This window comes from Phyllostomus hastatus, unplaced genomic scaffold (assembly GCF_019186645.2).
Source record: "Phyllostomus hastatus isolate PE091 unplaced genomic scaffold, TTU_PhHast_1.1 phas_contig_58, whole genome shotgun sequence".
NCBI lineage: Eukaryota > Metazoa > Chordata > Mammalia > Chiroptera > Phyllostomidae > Phyllostomus > Phyllostomus hastatus.
Window position 1 is genome coordinate 47,428,520 of NW_025333916.1, and position 16,238 is coordinate 47,444,757.

The window sequence follows — 16,238 nt, forward strand, 5'->3', positions numbered from 1 at the left end:
TTAAAGCTGAAAACACTTTTTAAGGAATAGTGAGTCATAAGATAGTCTCAGGACATCCCTCATCATATTTTCTTGTTTGTTTTTATTTCTAGAGGAAAAAAAATAACCTGCTTTTCTTCCTTCCCCACCCCTCGAATATTGTCTTTTCCCTTTTACCACTTTCTTCCCGCCAAGATTCAGTCATGAACTAACTTCCTTTTCCTGTCCGTGCTCTTTCTATGGTTAATCTGATCAGATCCCTTGACTTTAAATCTATCCATATGCCTAAATATTCCAAATATATTTCTCCAGGCAGACCTCTTTAGAGGCCCCTGACTCCCATAACCAGCTGTCCAATTGACATAGCATTTGTATGTCTGATAGTCCGTATGCTCAAGGTTCCCCTTATCAGTAAATCACACACTCTGATTTATCATCCAGGGATAGCACTATCTACAAAGATAACCTGAACCACCCAAAAGCCAATTGCACAACCTTGAAACACTACACACTCTGTTTTAAGCACTATAATCTTATTCGTCTTCCAGAGGAATGGGGTTTTAATAAACAAAATCAGCTTGTCACTCTTAACCTTAAACTTTTCAATGACTTCACATTGTCCTGAAAATAAAATTGAGCTTCTATAGTATCAGGAAAAAATCCACATAAGCTGGCTTTGCCTATCTCTCTGACTTCAACTAAAACTGCATTCATCCTACATCAAATCTAGTCCTGCTGGATTTGTGTCAGATCCTTAATATCTATAATGTTCTAAAGCTTTGCCTTTTCTTGCTAGTTTTATATATCAATCAGGAAGAAGCTTTAACTCCTAGATGTTACCTGCCAGGGTTCTGAATTACAATCTCAGTTCAAACATTACTTTCTGAAAAGGATTTTCCTCACTGCTCAGTCTAAAACAGTTTCCCTTCCCAGTATTCTATAAAGCATTACCCACACGAATTTGTAAAACCATTCCCAACGCTAGAGGTCACTGGGCAATTGTTATGTTTTTAGTGGAGACTTGATGTGCAACACAGCTTAAAATATCAACTCACTCACTGAATTCCCATTTGTCTAAAATCCTTCTGTTTTATTTTTACCCATTTACCTTACTGATATCTGATATGACATTCATTACTTGTTTATTGTGGAACTTCGCACACAGACTTCAAACTCCTTGAGGGCTGGATTTTATTGTTATTTGGTTCACTATTGTATTGCCACTGTCTGAGGGTGCTATAACATAGCAAGTGATCAATAAATATTTTAAATAAATGATCAAATATTGTCTTGTTTGTAGTACTTTCTCCCTAAAATAATTTTGTTAAATTTTAAATTTAGACATCTTTCTTGTAGCATGCAAATTCTTTTGAGAACAAGGAATTGCTTGGTCTAAATCACTGTAGCATCTTCAATTCAAAGACAATTGTTTGGCAGATAATAAGCATTGTGACAATAAATATATATGAATAATTAATTTCCTTTAGAGGTATTTGACAATGGAGACTTGCTCCTGGCATCAGCACTTCTTAAATGTTGTACAGTTGGTTTTAGGGTGTTTGTATTTTTTTTCCTGTTCTTCCCGGCAATGTAGTAAAATGTCATGGTTAAGTGTATGTTATAGGGCTACAAGGATGAATTTTACCATGAATATTCTCTGTATATTTCACTCCCCTGCTCACAAATTTTCAGTAGCTTTCCATTTTTTTACAAGATAATGTCCCATGTTGTTGCCATTTAAAGCCAGGTATCAATGCACACTCTAATCCTCACTAACATTTCTAAATTTTCTTCCCACAACTTTATATAAAAGCACCCTTTTTACAGTCAAAAGGATCTTTCCGTCACACACCCATAGACATCGTGCCTATCACTGTGTGTGTCTTCAGATAACCTGTTCCCCAGAGTGGATACCACATCATCTTATCTATCTAAACTCCCAGCTTAAATGTCATCTCTCCCTTTCTGAGCAGTATATCCCTGTGTGATTGCTCTTCTCTCTGAATTCGATTTGTGCTAGCATCTTACACCATCCATATGACATTCTTCTGTGGTAATTGTCCTTCACTTGAGTTTTTTGGCTCCATGTTAATAGAAAATTACTTTAAAATGGCATTTTTACAGTACTTAGTGCCTTTTTCCTCCAAAAAGAACAGGTATTCAAAATTAATTTTGTAGACTAAGTGAAAGTTTAATCAAGTCCCCATAATTGTGAAACAAGCCAAATAAGAAGTGCTAACGCTAAAATAATCAAAAGTAAATATTTATATTTATATTTATATATAAATATATGCATATATCTGAAAGAGGAATGATAGAACAGAATCATGGAAAATGCAATGACACTTTAAACAAAGAATAATTTTAACAAAAATTCTGAAACTGGTTTTCCATCCTGAATGCCCCCTTCACTTTCTAGTTGTACCTCACAAAAAAAGTAAAGTCAATGTACTATGTATATTGTTGTTTTATTAATTTTTTAAAGGAATTCTATTGTTGTTCAATTAACGTTGTCCCTACTTTTCCTCCATTACTCTCCCAAGGCTTACCCACTCCCCACCTCCCACATTCAACCACTGCTGTCTTTGTCTATGTGTCCTTTATCCATATTCCTGAACTTGCCCCTTTCCCTTTACCCACCCCCCCTTTATCCCTCCAATCCCCTTTGGTTACTATCAGTTTGTTAGTATCTTTCCTTGCCTGTGGTTCTATCTTACTGACTTGTTTGTTTTGTTGATTAGTTTCCACTTATAGATGAGATCATGCGGTATTTGTCTTTCACTGCCTGGCTTATTTCACTTATCACAATACTTTCCAGTGCCATCTGTGCTGTCATGAAGGGGAGTATATTGCTGTTTTTTAAGATTTCTGAACAAATAGTTGAGGCTCATATAGCAGACATATTCTGGAGTCTCTGTCCAATATAAAAACCTCCTTTTTCGGGGGAGTTGTCCTCCCAACAAAAAAGACTGTCTTGTCAGTTCTTAATTTGGTTTTGTTTGTGTGTTTTATTTTTGTTATTTTGTTTTTCTCCCTTTTTTAAATAAATCACAACTGGAATTTCAAACACTCGGTGATGCCACACTAGAGCCTGCAAATTATTTTATGTCTTGTTACTAAAAGATACCTTACAGGCAGATGGTGGGCTATGAAGCCTTTCTAACGTACAAGTCAGCATTCAGTCAAACGCAAAGCTTATGGAGTCCTGTCTTTTCAACAGTGTCTCATTTGAAAGGATGATTATAATTGATGAAGACACAATAGCAAGGCACAGTTTATTTGAAACCTGTTGTAACTATTTCATTACATTATTTTAAGATTTAATGTTTGTGGTGTTAGACACAATGCTGAACTCTTAAGAGTGCATGTCATTTCCTCCACCACGGTTTCCTTCTTGCTTTTGTGCCATATGCACTCCACGTTACTGACTTGGGTTTTCACTTAGGATGCTTAAACTCTCTTCACCAGACGTTTGACAATGTTTTTCAAAGACAATTAGAGTCCAAAAGCTGTCGCCACTGAGGGTTTCTAAACTTGGAAACTGTCTGTGGTCATCTTCTGCCTTGTATGTGCAGAAGCAGCGGATGCAGCAGAGAGAGTAGCTGTGGCCAGGCGCTGCTGAAAGGGCGGTGCAGGGAAATGAACGGGGAGAGTGACTTCGTGCTAAATAAAGGGCGCCGCTGCCCTGGAGATCTGAAAATAGCCCTCGATGCTTGTAATAAAAGCCACTTGCTGAAACCGGTTCAAGTTACTTTATGTTATTTGCAATCAAATGTGTATTCAACTAAGCCAGAACTATTTAAAAATACTCCTGAGGGAAATTACATAAAATATTAGGGTCATGTCACTAAAGCCCCAAAGGTTCAGCAAGAAATTCATGGTTAAGAAACTGTGAAAGAGTAAACTTTACTTTGAAGCTTTATTTTGTGCCACTAAGTATTAATACATATGGAAGCTTATTAATGATCTGTTAGAATATTTATAACATACAATAATAATTGTAGGAAATCTAGTATTATGAAAAAGTTAAAATAATATTTTATCTCTATTGATAAGATCACCCACATATTTTATCTTCTTTAGAAGACTATGGACCCCAAAATTTTAGGCAGATGTTGAATCTACATTATCATATGAGTGGCATGTGCTGTAGCTTCAACCTTTCGGGAAGCTGAATTTTTTGGTTTAAAAATTAGGGTTTTTTTGCCTCACATATTACAGCTTTGATTCATAAAACTCTGCCTTTCTTATACCATGTATAAATAGCATAATGTTAGAACTGAAGATTGGTACTCTCTTTGGTTTATACAAAATAAAACTAATTAAATTAATTTTTAATTTTCTTTGCATAGTGTATGGTTCTGGCTACCTTTTTATATAAACAATTCTATCTATATTTATTAGTTATTTGAAGTAATTTTACTTTCTCCAAATGCAGAAGGAGGAATTGAGGTGTAGAAAGTTTAAGTATACTTGCACAGGTCTGCAAAGCTAGTGAATGATTGAGCAGCAAGATTCTCAATTAGGTCAGTAAAACAGTTCCACTACTTTGCTATTACAAATCCAAAATAATGTCACCTAGCTCTCAGCATAAGATTCTATGAGAAATTGGTAGCAATAGAAATTATCCAGCTTCCATTTTGCTATACAAATTCAAAGCAATCTTTCCGGAGGAACAAAAAGGTTCGCATTAAGAAACACACACACACACACACACACACACACACACACACACACACTTCCCAGTTTGTGCAACTTAAAATGGAAATTATTAAAACTTCTTCAATATTAAAATATTTCTGAGAGGAAAATGTAGAGAACACTCCTCAAATTCAATACATGGCACAATCGAAAAAATAAGTTATATGTGCCACCAAGGGAGATAATAATTACTTTTTTCCTTTTAATATGCAAATTGGGATCATGAGATATAATAAAACAAAAAAGAAAACACTACCACATTGTTTTGTATTTAATCATTACTTTTATGTGTTTGTTAATATGACTAAAATTAATGAAAATTCCTTCAACACCATTTTCCCCCTCTCCTAATGGCATACTTCATCAAATTGCTATAATAAGGTGAATGGGAAGTGTTTCCATACATTATGGTTTACTTGCATTGTTCTTGAATAATTATTATATAACTTGGTATGCCATGTGTTATTTACATCATTTAATTTTGGAGAGGTTTCAGATATCTGGAAATTGCCTGTTACAGAATTTGTACATTAAAGCATTAAATGAGCTTTGGGCAAAGGAAACCACTTTTGAGATAAAATGTCAACTCTGACTACTTAGCTCTAGAGCATTCACTAAATTAGTAGGTTTTTGCTGCCAGGTACAGGCATCCACCTTACTTAATTTCTACATATTTTGTATCTTTCAAAGTATGTTTATATAGTGTGTTTTAACTGTTTCTATTAATAATTAAATTGGTTTAATGTATAATTATTCCCTTGGCTAGCTTTAATAAAACAAACATTAATATTTATTTTTTTAATTTTAGTATTTAAAAATCTGGCTTTATTCAATAATTTAGAATTTATATCCCATATTATAACAGTAATGGAGTTGTTATGGAATTTATACACAAAGAAGTTCAAGGAAGGAAAGCAAATCTTGTATAACAAATTATGCTTTTGTAAACAATATTAATATTTTCAATATGTTACTTTTTCTATGGTATATGTGTTTTCTTTGGTTTGGTATTCCAAATTCAACTTAATATTTTGGCTTTTCACTTGAAGGAAGCTCTCTCATGCATTAGAATGATGCTGTGTATCTCAACCAGGGAGTGTGTAGTGTTTATTTTAGATATCATAGACACATCCTTCATCTACAGACAAAAACTTATTTTGAATATAGTACTATTATAAATATTGCTATAATGAGCATCTTTGTATATATATTTCTGTTAATTAAAGTTCTATTTAAACTATACAGCCAAAATTTATCGGCATTTAAATTGTTCATAGGCATCAAAGTCAGGGAAATGAAGGCTTTAATTGCTTTATAATATGTGGCCTCATTATATCCTTTTGTTTTTCACCACTATTCTGGAAGGAGAGGAAATCTCAAATTTAATATCCCTTTACACGCTGCATAACCTAATGACTTAAAGCAAGAACACAACACGCTCATTTCAAGAGTATTTTCTGGATCCAACTACCTAAGTGCAGAGTGTCTTTTCTGCAGCTATAACATTTTTCTTAGGTAGTGTCCCATTTGCCCTTATCACACATCTGGACCCTCATTTTGGATGCACCACTGTGAATCGGCCTTATTACAACCTAATCACACTCCGCCCACACTGCACAGCAGAGTGATTCAAGAAGACACCACATTAAGCCCACTAAATATGCATAAATCCCTTCAATTAAAACTCTGCAGGATTGTTTTCATGTTGAACATACCGGTTAATCGCTAATGTCCCTTAACTGTGCTAATGCAATTAATTGTACAAATTAAATTCTTCTCTGTAATTTTTTCCCAAAATTTTCATAATGTAACACTAACAAGAATGAAACATCTTTATTGAACTGTTTAGTAAACTTTTAACTATTACCGCACCCTTATTTCAACATTCACTATGTATACCAAATGTCATTTTTTGTTATTTCTCTATATCATTTTATCCTAGATATTAAGCGCATTGGAGGAAGATATGGTTTATTTGTCTTTGTATCAACATCAATGCCATGCACAATAAGAGAAATAATCAAACAATGTGAACAACAGAAGCATATTCTTGAGCAGCCCTTCAAGAAAAGAATCACTATTTTAGTGAGGAAACTGATCTGTTAAAAATTTTGTTGAAAACATTTGGTTTCTTCATAATGACATGTGAAATATTTTATTCATTTACTCTAGATTTAAGTTTGAAATCTAACGCACCCACCACTTTTAAAATTAACAGCCAAAGGAAGATTTGCTTGAACTTGACATCCTCTGTTGTCACATGATTGATAGCAGATTTTGATTTCTTCTAAGTCAACCTTGGTAATAAGTCAATTTGGTGGTACCTTTTCATCATAAGAGTTTGGAAGACACTGAAACAAATGGTCTCCAGATTACATATGCCAGTTCATTAAAAAAATGCAGTCATTGAGAAAACAATCTAGCCTTTCCTCAATTTTTAATTGGCTCTATGACATTGAAACAACAAGGCCAAACCCATTCACAGTAAAATGACTTGGGGTCTGGCTTAAACTTATGCCAAGGTAGCACTGCTAGATATGATAACAATTAATGTCGTGTAAAGAAAGTATTGTGCCTTCCAATAGAAAATATTGCCAAGGCCTGTACCCTCTGTTTGTTATTCAAGTTGATTGTTCATGCGGTATTTCATTTATGAAACCAATTTGCATTTGTAGTTTGTTCTGTACCAGACACTACGGTAAACACAGGCGGTGTGAAGTCAGCGCTGACACACTGGAGCCATGCCTTCACAACGCTCCTACTCAAAACAAACACATGCAGCCAAACACATTCTCCCAAGCACATATACATGCGAATTAGGGACTTTTCTAAGGTCTCTGAGACTCTGCTGAGAAGTTATAGTTGTTATTTGATAAGGTAAGGGTGTTCAAAGATGTTTCTGTTGAGAAACTGTTGACCGCAGTGAGGTTGGAGGGATGTGTGAAAGGGATGGAACATCATCCCAAGGCAAAGGGCACATGTGTGTGGGCTGTGGAAAGGTACTGTGGTAGAAGGAATTTTCTAGGTCAGTGTGGTTGGAATACAGAGAGATGATGACTCTATGTGTGATTCTGGCAATGGGTGTGGCGTCAGAGTTATATAGGTTGAATTTGATGATGGCATTTTTAAATAAAGCATACAGGAGAAAATTAGGGCATAATAAACAAAGTGAAGATACATATCACAAATGGAAAAGTAGGTATTCTAAATGTAGAACAGAGTTTGCTATTATTAGGGAGTAGCAAAAACACTAAATAATCTGGCGAGATATCTGCTTATGACATTGAAAATGTATCAGATATGGTGGACACAAAAATACCTACAAATGCCAGATAAATATATTTATAAAACTGAATTAGCAAGAAATTCAGGGAACCCTTCAAGAGGTAAAATGGAGCAGGCAGGAGCTGGAAATTAAGGTACAACCTGCCACTGAACCTTCCACCACTCTGGTCACTCATTGGCATTCACACACCAGCAGCTTGAACTCTAGTGTCCAAGACACTAGAGGATAGGGAAGAGGTCTTCAGTAACAGCAAGCAGCACCTTGAACTGAGGCCTAAATTCAAAGAGGAATACTCAAATATGAAAGGGGAAGAAAGCAGGTGGAGAAATTCTCCCACCGACAAAAGAGAAATCAAGAAAGCTGGCCGGCTTCCACCAGGATCCATGTGGTAAAGGGAAGAGAGTATGCACAAACCCCCCAAATTCCCAATTGCAGGCCAATCCTTATGAGATTGGGGAAATATAGAGATTAGGAATGATAATTCAAGAAATTAAAGAAACTAATTTAAGAGAATATATGCATCTCTATGTGTATTGCAGCATTATTTACAGTAGCCAAGATCTGGAAACAGCCCAAGTGTCCATCAGTAGATGAGTAGATAAAGAAGCTGTGGTACATTCACGCAGTGGAATACTGCTGTACTGTAAAAAAGGATGAGGTTGTACCTTTGGCAACATCATGGATGGACCTGGACAGTGTTATGCTGAGTGAAATAAGTCAGAGAAAGACAATACCATATAATCTCATTTATATGTGGAATCTAATGAACAAAATAAACTGTGGAACAAAATAGAAACTGATGGATACATGGAACAGACTGACAGCTATCAGAGAGTAAGGGGTTTTGGGGACTGGATGAAAGAAGGTAAAGGAGATATATATATATATATATATATTCTCATACATAGACACAGACTATAGTCTGGTTATAGCCAGAACAAAAGGGGGATTGGGGATAGGTGGAGGTAAGCAAAGGAGGGATTAATTATCATGGAAAGAGATTTTGCTTTGGGCAATGGGTGCATGATACAATGTGCAAATGGTGTTTTGTTGACTTGTACTCTTGAAATCTGCATGGTTCTGTGAACCAATGTCACCTCAATAAATTTAAATGTATATGTATATAATTTTAAAAATTTATATGTAATTATAAGTATATACTTTTAAATATATAAAGGGGAAATAAATTTTAAAAGTGAACTAATTAAAAATAATAGCCATACACAAATTGTAATTTAAAAAGGTATATTTGGCACCCAAGAGTACATAAAAACTGGGCAGTGGTGTACAGAGATTTTAAGCACTTATATACCTAACATACAGCTTGAAAAAATGCACAAAGCTTGATGAATGTACAGGTGGAAATCAAGCTGTCCTTGGTCTTAACATATTTAGTAATCTATCTCTCATTAATTTCACAAACAGAACAAAATAGGTTTTTAAATTTATGCCAGTTAAACTGCACAAATAATAATATTGACCTAATGAGCATTTATGCATCAAATCATTAAATAATACTTATTGTTCTCTTTCCTACATGGACTATTTATGAAAATGATTCTTACCTTAGGTCATAAAACATTCTCAAAAAGTTCAAAGACAATTTACAGACTGCCTTCATTCAGTAAAAGAGATATGAGCTAAAAATGAGTAACCCATAAAAGTAAAAACCTCTGTAATGTTGATACATTACCATTGCACCAAAATACTCACAAAGTTCAAAGTACAGTTTATTCTGGGCAAAACTGATGGCTCAGATCATGGAGCCTATTGCAGGCACAGGGACTTGTCTTTCTATGAAAACCATGGACATATAGATCATTTTTCTTTTCATTGGTAGATAGCCACACTGGAGTAGATTTTAAGTGGAAATAAATTTTCTAGCTCCCCTGCACTCAGGTGTGATTATGCATAAGATTTCTGGCCAATGTGAACTTGACATAGGTGAGTTACCTTAGATCATGAGGACACAGCTCATACCTGAGAAAAGGCAATGGGACAAAGTAAAAGAAACTCAGGGCCCTAAAAATTCTTAACTAAAACATTGGCTTTATTGAATTTCTTAGTCCCAGATGTGAAAGATAAACGATCTTACGTTTGTAATTTATATTAATATGTTTTATATTAGCCAACTTCATTTCCTAATCAGCATAGAACTGAAATTGATTTGAAAACTATGAAATGACTAACTCAGCTCAAACTCCTAGTTTTTACTTTGGAAAGTTAATATGTTATGTTTTGTATTTTGTTTTTACTTCTAAATTTGGTCTGCACTTGAGTCAAGACATATAAAATATAGTTAGGTTTATTAAAAGAAAGGGTTGACTTTCAAAATAAGTTTTTATTCATTACATCTAAAATTGTCTGTCTACATGTGTGCTGTTCAGATTCTAATGTGGGAAAAAGGTCACCATCATCAGCCAGAGGAGCTAAGACGGTGATGACTGTTGACAGCTAAGCCACATAACGATTTTCAGAATAAGGTTTCTATTTAGGACTAATGAGTTAGTGTTTTGCAGAACTATTTCTTAATGTTATTTATCTCAGCCTTTTGGCGGTAAGGGTTTTTGACTACTATAAACAATATAACAATGGCTTTTTGTCACTTCAGATACAATTGAAGTTTAGGATTTTGCAAAGGAGAAACCACAAGAGAAATAAAGCAGGCAACTAGGACCGACTTCACATCAGAGAATTAAGACTTTTCAAAGTCTTCCTTATAATTAGATGCTCTTTTGCCTATTCTAGCTGATAGCCTCATTAGAGAGAGTGTGTACTTGGAGCCAGAAGAGTTGGGGCTATTTGGATTCTTTCATTTATAATTATCTTCTCAAGGCCTCATAAAAATAAGTAGATTACTGATAACTTCACAGGATAGTTAAAAGAATTAAAAAGGCTATATTTCAAAGTTATGACATAATTATGTGCATATATTATATCCTTAATATTTATTCATTCACTGTATCATGCATGAATGTCATGTATTAATTAGACTACCTAGAATTAAGGGTCCTCATCTAAATTTTTTGTTTAGCTCTTAGGGCATCACACAGTGTTTTTGTCATAGAATTTCCTGAACAACTATTTGTAAAATTGGAAAAATCCAGGGAAAAAAGTGAATGACAAAGAAAAAAACTTTTTTTAAAGACTTTATTTATTTCTCCTTAGAGAGGGAAGGGAGAGAGAAAGAGAGCGAGAGATGAGAGAGAGAGAAACACCCATGTGCAGTTGCTGGAGGTCATGGCCTGCAACCCAGGCATGTGCCCTGACTGGGAATCGAACCTGCGACACTTTGGTTCGCAGCCCGCGCTCAATCCACTGAGCTATGCCAGCCAGGGCTAAGAAAAAAAACTTTTAATAAAGGTAATAATAAAGAAATAATGTCATCTGAAATATGATAAGGTTAAGTAATGGGAATATATTGGAACTTTGGATATTCATATTACTTTGCAATGAATTCTAGACACTAAACTACAGTGGAAAGTTAAATGGTTAAATAAAGCAGCAAGGAGTTAACATGAAATCATAGGGTATGGGAATATTCCTATAGAGTGCTTGCCACACCCTGTGTAACCTGACAATGTTTTAGAAGGTTCGGTACTCCACACACAATACATTCAAGCTTTGAAGAAGATGTTCTTCAAGAAACAAAATTATTCCTTAGACAAAAGCATATTGTTTTAGTTTTGCATTTAAATATTCCTGTAAGTTTACTAACAGCAGACCTTGTTGTCAATTATTAAAATAATATGTAAGGCTGACATCATGCTTAGAATGAATTTCTAGTAAATAAATCTGTACCACATGAATTACAAAATTTAACAAATATATAGTCTAAGGAATTTTATTATTGTTTTTTCTAAATAATTTTTCAAATTACTCAATTCTTTAGGAAAAAATTAAAAACATGTTTGTGAACTAACAAAGAACCAATTAATAACTGACTAAATTTTAAAAACACTTGAAGTAAAGGTGTTGAAAGTAAAGAAATAATAACTTTGTACTCTCAAAAACTGAATCCATCACATAACTGAATCTGTAAGTATCCAATACTTAAGTTAACTTGAAATTTTTTAATTAAAACACTATTATTTAAGGCTCACATTTTCTAATATCATTTCATTTGTATGTAGCACTTTATTGATCCCAAATTAAATTTTACTTTATAGTATGTACATGCATATACCTGTGTAGGTCTATGTCAATGTGTTGGGGCCCGCCCTGCCTGGTCTCAGGAAGCTGTAACCCCCCGAGACTTAGGCTGAGTGAGAGACCTCTGAACCAGGAGCCACTAAGGAGACAAAACTTATTTCCCTGGCATGAATGCTGCCTGTTCTGTGCCTGGCCTCCTATGTTCGATCAGTTAGCCAATGACGGGTAAGATTTCCCATGGGAGGAATCGCCTAAGACAGGCATGATCACCTGGAGGGTTCTGGGAAGAGATTCAGAGCTCTGGAAATGAAGGGGTGATCCACATTGACCCCTGCCCCCTTGGCTTTGTCAAAGCCTGAGTCCTTGTTCTTAGTTGTGAGAATTCTTAGTTGGCTGTCTTTGTCTCCTCTGTTGACTCAGGCCTGCGGAAATAACAGGGGCAGTGCAACCCAGACCAAAGTCAGAGGACCCCTGGGGGTAATCAGGCCTGGGACATAAAATATGCAAGATCCTGTGAGATCTGCTTCCTGGAGGATGCTATTGAATTAGAATATGAAGGCATGGGCAGGAAACGAGACTAGGCTTTTAGATCCTGTAGTGATAAAACCCCAAACTTTGCCCAGAATTCCAGCAGGAGTTCTGTCAGAACCTTTGTAAATTACCTACTTGTTTGATCTTCCCTGCAGACTGGAATCCGCACACTGAGTCTGTATTCTTAATAACAACCAACTGAGGTGGGGGCTCAAGGCACTCTCCACTAGAGAGAGTGGCCATTTCATCCCTATTTCCCCACGGGACTCGGTTGTCTCTGTATATGTTTTTCTCGTGTTTCGATGAGCACCTGTGGCAGAGATGGATACTGCTGGCTAGTATCCTTCACCTCAATGTGCTAATCTACATTACTTCAGACTATACGAGCACCTAGCAAATAGTAAATGCTCAGGAAAGGGGCATAGGTATTGTTATTACCTTGACAGTAATGCTTCTTTCTTTTCAATGAAATTTATGTGGGTAAAATACCTTAATGTGGTAAATACAATTTTAAATAACATAGAAATATTGATTTCAAACTCTTATGCTTGAAAATTCCTATATTCATGAATATATAATAAAATGCGTTTCACGATTAGAGGTACATACCTTTTATCCTTTCCTTTCCTTTAATTAAAAATATAAACTACATTTTTCAAATATTTTAGTACCAAAACCCCACTTTATTTTACACTCACTTTAAATCACAAAAGGCCTTTTGGCAACCAGCATAGTTGCTCCTCGACCATTTGGTAAGGTTACCTAGTGAAAGTATCCATGCTTCCATTCTCACCTCACCTGTTTTCATTTTTAATTTCTCTACTTTATATTACTATGGTATAAAAATAACTAATATTTTCATGGTTTCCTCTATGGCAAACAACACTATTCTCAAAATATAACATATATATTATTTTGTTATTTTATTAACCTTATTAAGGACACATTGAAGGCCCCTTTATATAGATTGGGACATTAAGATGTAATAAAATTTATGTTATGTTTTTAATGACACAGAGGTAATAAGTGGTGGAGCTAGTGTTTGCACGAAAGAAACTCTGCCTTTCCAAACATCATTTTCCAATGAATAAGCAATACACTACTTCTCCAATAGCACGTGGACTCTGGGAAGAAATGGATATTGTAGAAGATACTCAAATAGCTATGAATGAATATTTGGAACTCCTTATATAAGCTCCTTTAAAAAGTCTCTTAAATTCAATTAAATACTGTATTATGTAATCTACTTTGTAATGAGTTCCACTGTAGTTACTAGGGAGGTGTACAATAGGACACTGTGCTCACTTGGTTCACATTAGAGAACAGTGAAGACCCCCAACTCTGGATCCCAGTCCTTGTTCCATGACTCACCTGTCATATGACTTTAGGCCAGTTCTTTGGCCTCTTTGTTTTAGTTTCCTTATCTCTAGAATAGGAACAATAGCAAACTTATCTCACAGGCTTGCTGTGAGACAAGGCAAGCTTACAGATGGGTAGTGCTTGAGAAACTAACAATATCCACTCCATAAGTGTTTCCAGTCAGTGCCAATCAGTTATATACTAGGGATATGTATAGTAAGGTTACATATACAGTATACTATTGTACTATATACATACTATTTTATTTATAATTATATACATATGCACACATATATACTATTTTAGCTACTATATGCACATGTGAGTGTGAGTAAAATCATCACAGAAAGACAGGCAATAGGAGAGGGTATGTGTTTGTGTTTGCATACTATTTAATACAAGACACATTATTTAATTTTGTTGCTCAAACCTATAATATCCTTCTCCTACCTCCTACTTGTTTAAGTAACCAAGTAGTCATTTATCCTGACCTTTGAAAACTAAATTATACACATCCCATGGCTTCTGGCAGTTACAAAGCTATCTGTAACACATACTCAAGTCTGCAGCTATACGTTGCTCCCATTCCCACCCATTGCTCCAAATCAGTATTCTCACTTATTAATTCAATGTAAGGACAGAACTTATCTTATTGGTAAGGTAAGGAGGACTATTTTGGTAGTCCTCATTATATCATTATAGAAATAAAATTCTTCTCCTTCATTTCAACTCTCTAATAGCCTCACTAACAATTTATTATTTTATATTATACATGACTGTTTCTAAAATGTCTGGACTTATTCCTTCAGCTAAAGGTTGAACATCCAACCAGTGGTTGGTTCTCCTTTTTATTACCTCCTATTCTCTAGATCTTTCTCTTTTCTAACGTAGAACTGTTCATGCACCTGATTCTAACTATACCATCAGCTGACTCATGGCGTCACAGCCTAAGCTTTCTCTACAAAGAATTTATCATAGTGGCACTGTTAGTGTAGGCAGCTCTTACCTATTAATAAAAGAGAAGAGAGCTAAGCTTGATTAAGTTAGGAAATGACAGCTTCCCAGCCATGCCAAGAAAAAGATCTACCCTTCACTAAAAAGACTTTAATTCCCTGAGCAGGCAGGAAAGATGGGTTTTCTAGTAGCCAGGGTGGGGAACTGGGGCAATGGCCCCTTTGCCCAGATTACCAGAGGAGGGAGCACTAGCCCACTGCAATTCCTTTGCTGGGCTCATGTTCCGCAAAAGCCAAGATGAGGCAGCACAAGATCCTCCTACTAAGTGCATTCACAGTAAGAGCCAGAAGAGAAAGTGGAAATTTGAGGCATGAGCTGTAGGACCCAAAAAGGTGACCATAAATGGGAAGAGTTTATCCTGGGAACATCTGAGAAAAGGATTAGATAGGATAAGATCAAGAAATTCTGGAAAACGCAGAAAAAGGATTGAACAGGGAATGGGCTCAACAAAGCCTGTGAAGAATTAGAAGAGAGATTGATTAGTTTGAAAGAAAGCTTACCCTTTCCCAAGCCCAGGAGATATAATCAAAGCTTAACAAGGGACCCAAAACGTTTTCTCATAGCAACTTCCCAAGTCAAAGTACAGTTCTGAAAGTGGGCCAGAGAGGAACAAAGACTAAGCTAGAAGACTGAAGCGACAGATACTGATGTAGTAATGACACAGTATCTCAGGGCCTTGGCACTCCTCCTGGGATTGGCTGGGACAAGCACAAGCATGCAACACCAGAAGATGGACTTCTGCAGTGAAACAGAGCTCTGCCACCTGGGGTACAAATGAGGTAGTGCAGCAGCCTCTTCAGGGACATTTATGCTCTGCAAGCCCCTCCAGTAAACCTTGACACAACTCACTCAAATCCTCTACAGGAGTCTGTGAAATTATTTTCTCACAACTTTGAAAAAACCCTTTTCCAGACCTGTCTAGCACCCCCACCTTAGTCCTGGTGCATGGCCAACAACAGGACAGTCAACCTTAGTTCTCTCATTTCTCCATTTCAAACAATTGGGTTATCCACCAAATTGTTCATGGATAAAAAGTCTCAGTTGTTGAACAAAACTTTGTCTCAGATGAACTTTTACTGATGATACTGTATTTCTAATGGGAAAAAATGATTCTTTTTCGTTTTCATTAAAAAAATTGCCTCTCAAACAGCCTTCCAGAGTGAATTAAGCTTGAAAACTGAGGTCCCACTGCACTTCCTAAGCAGAGATGGCCCAG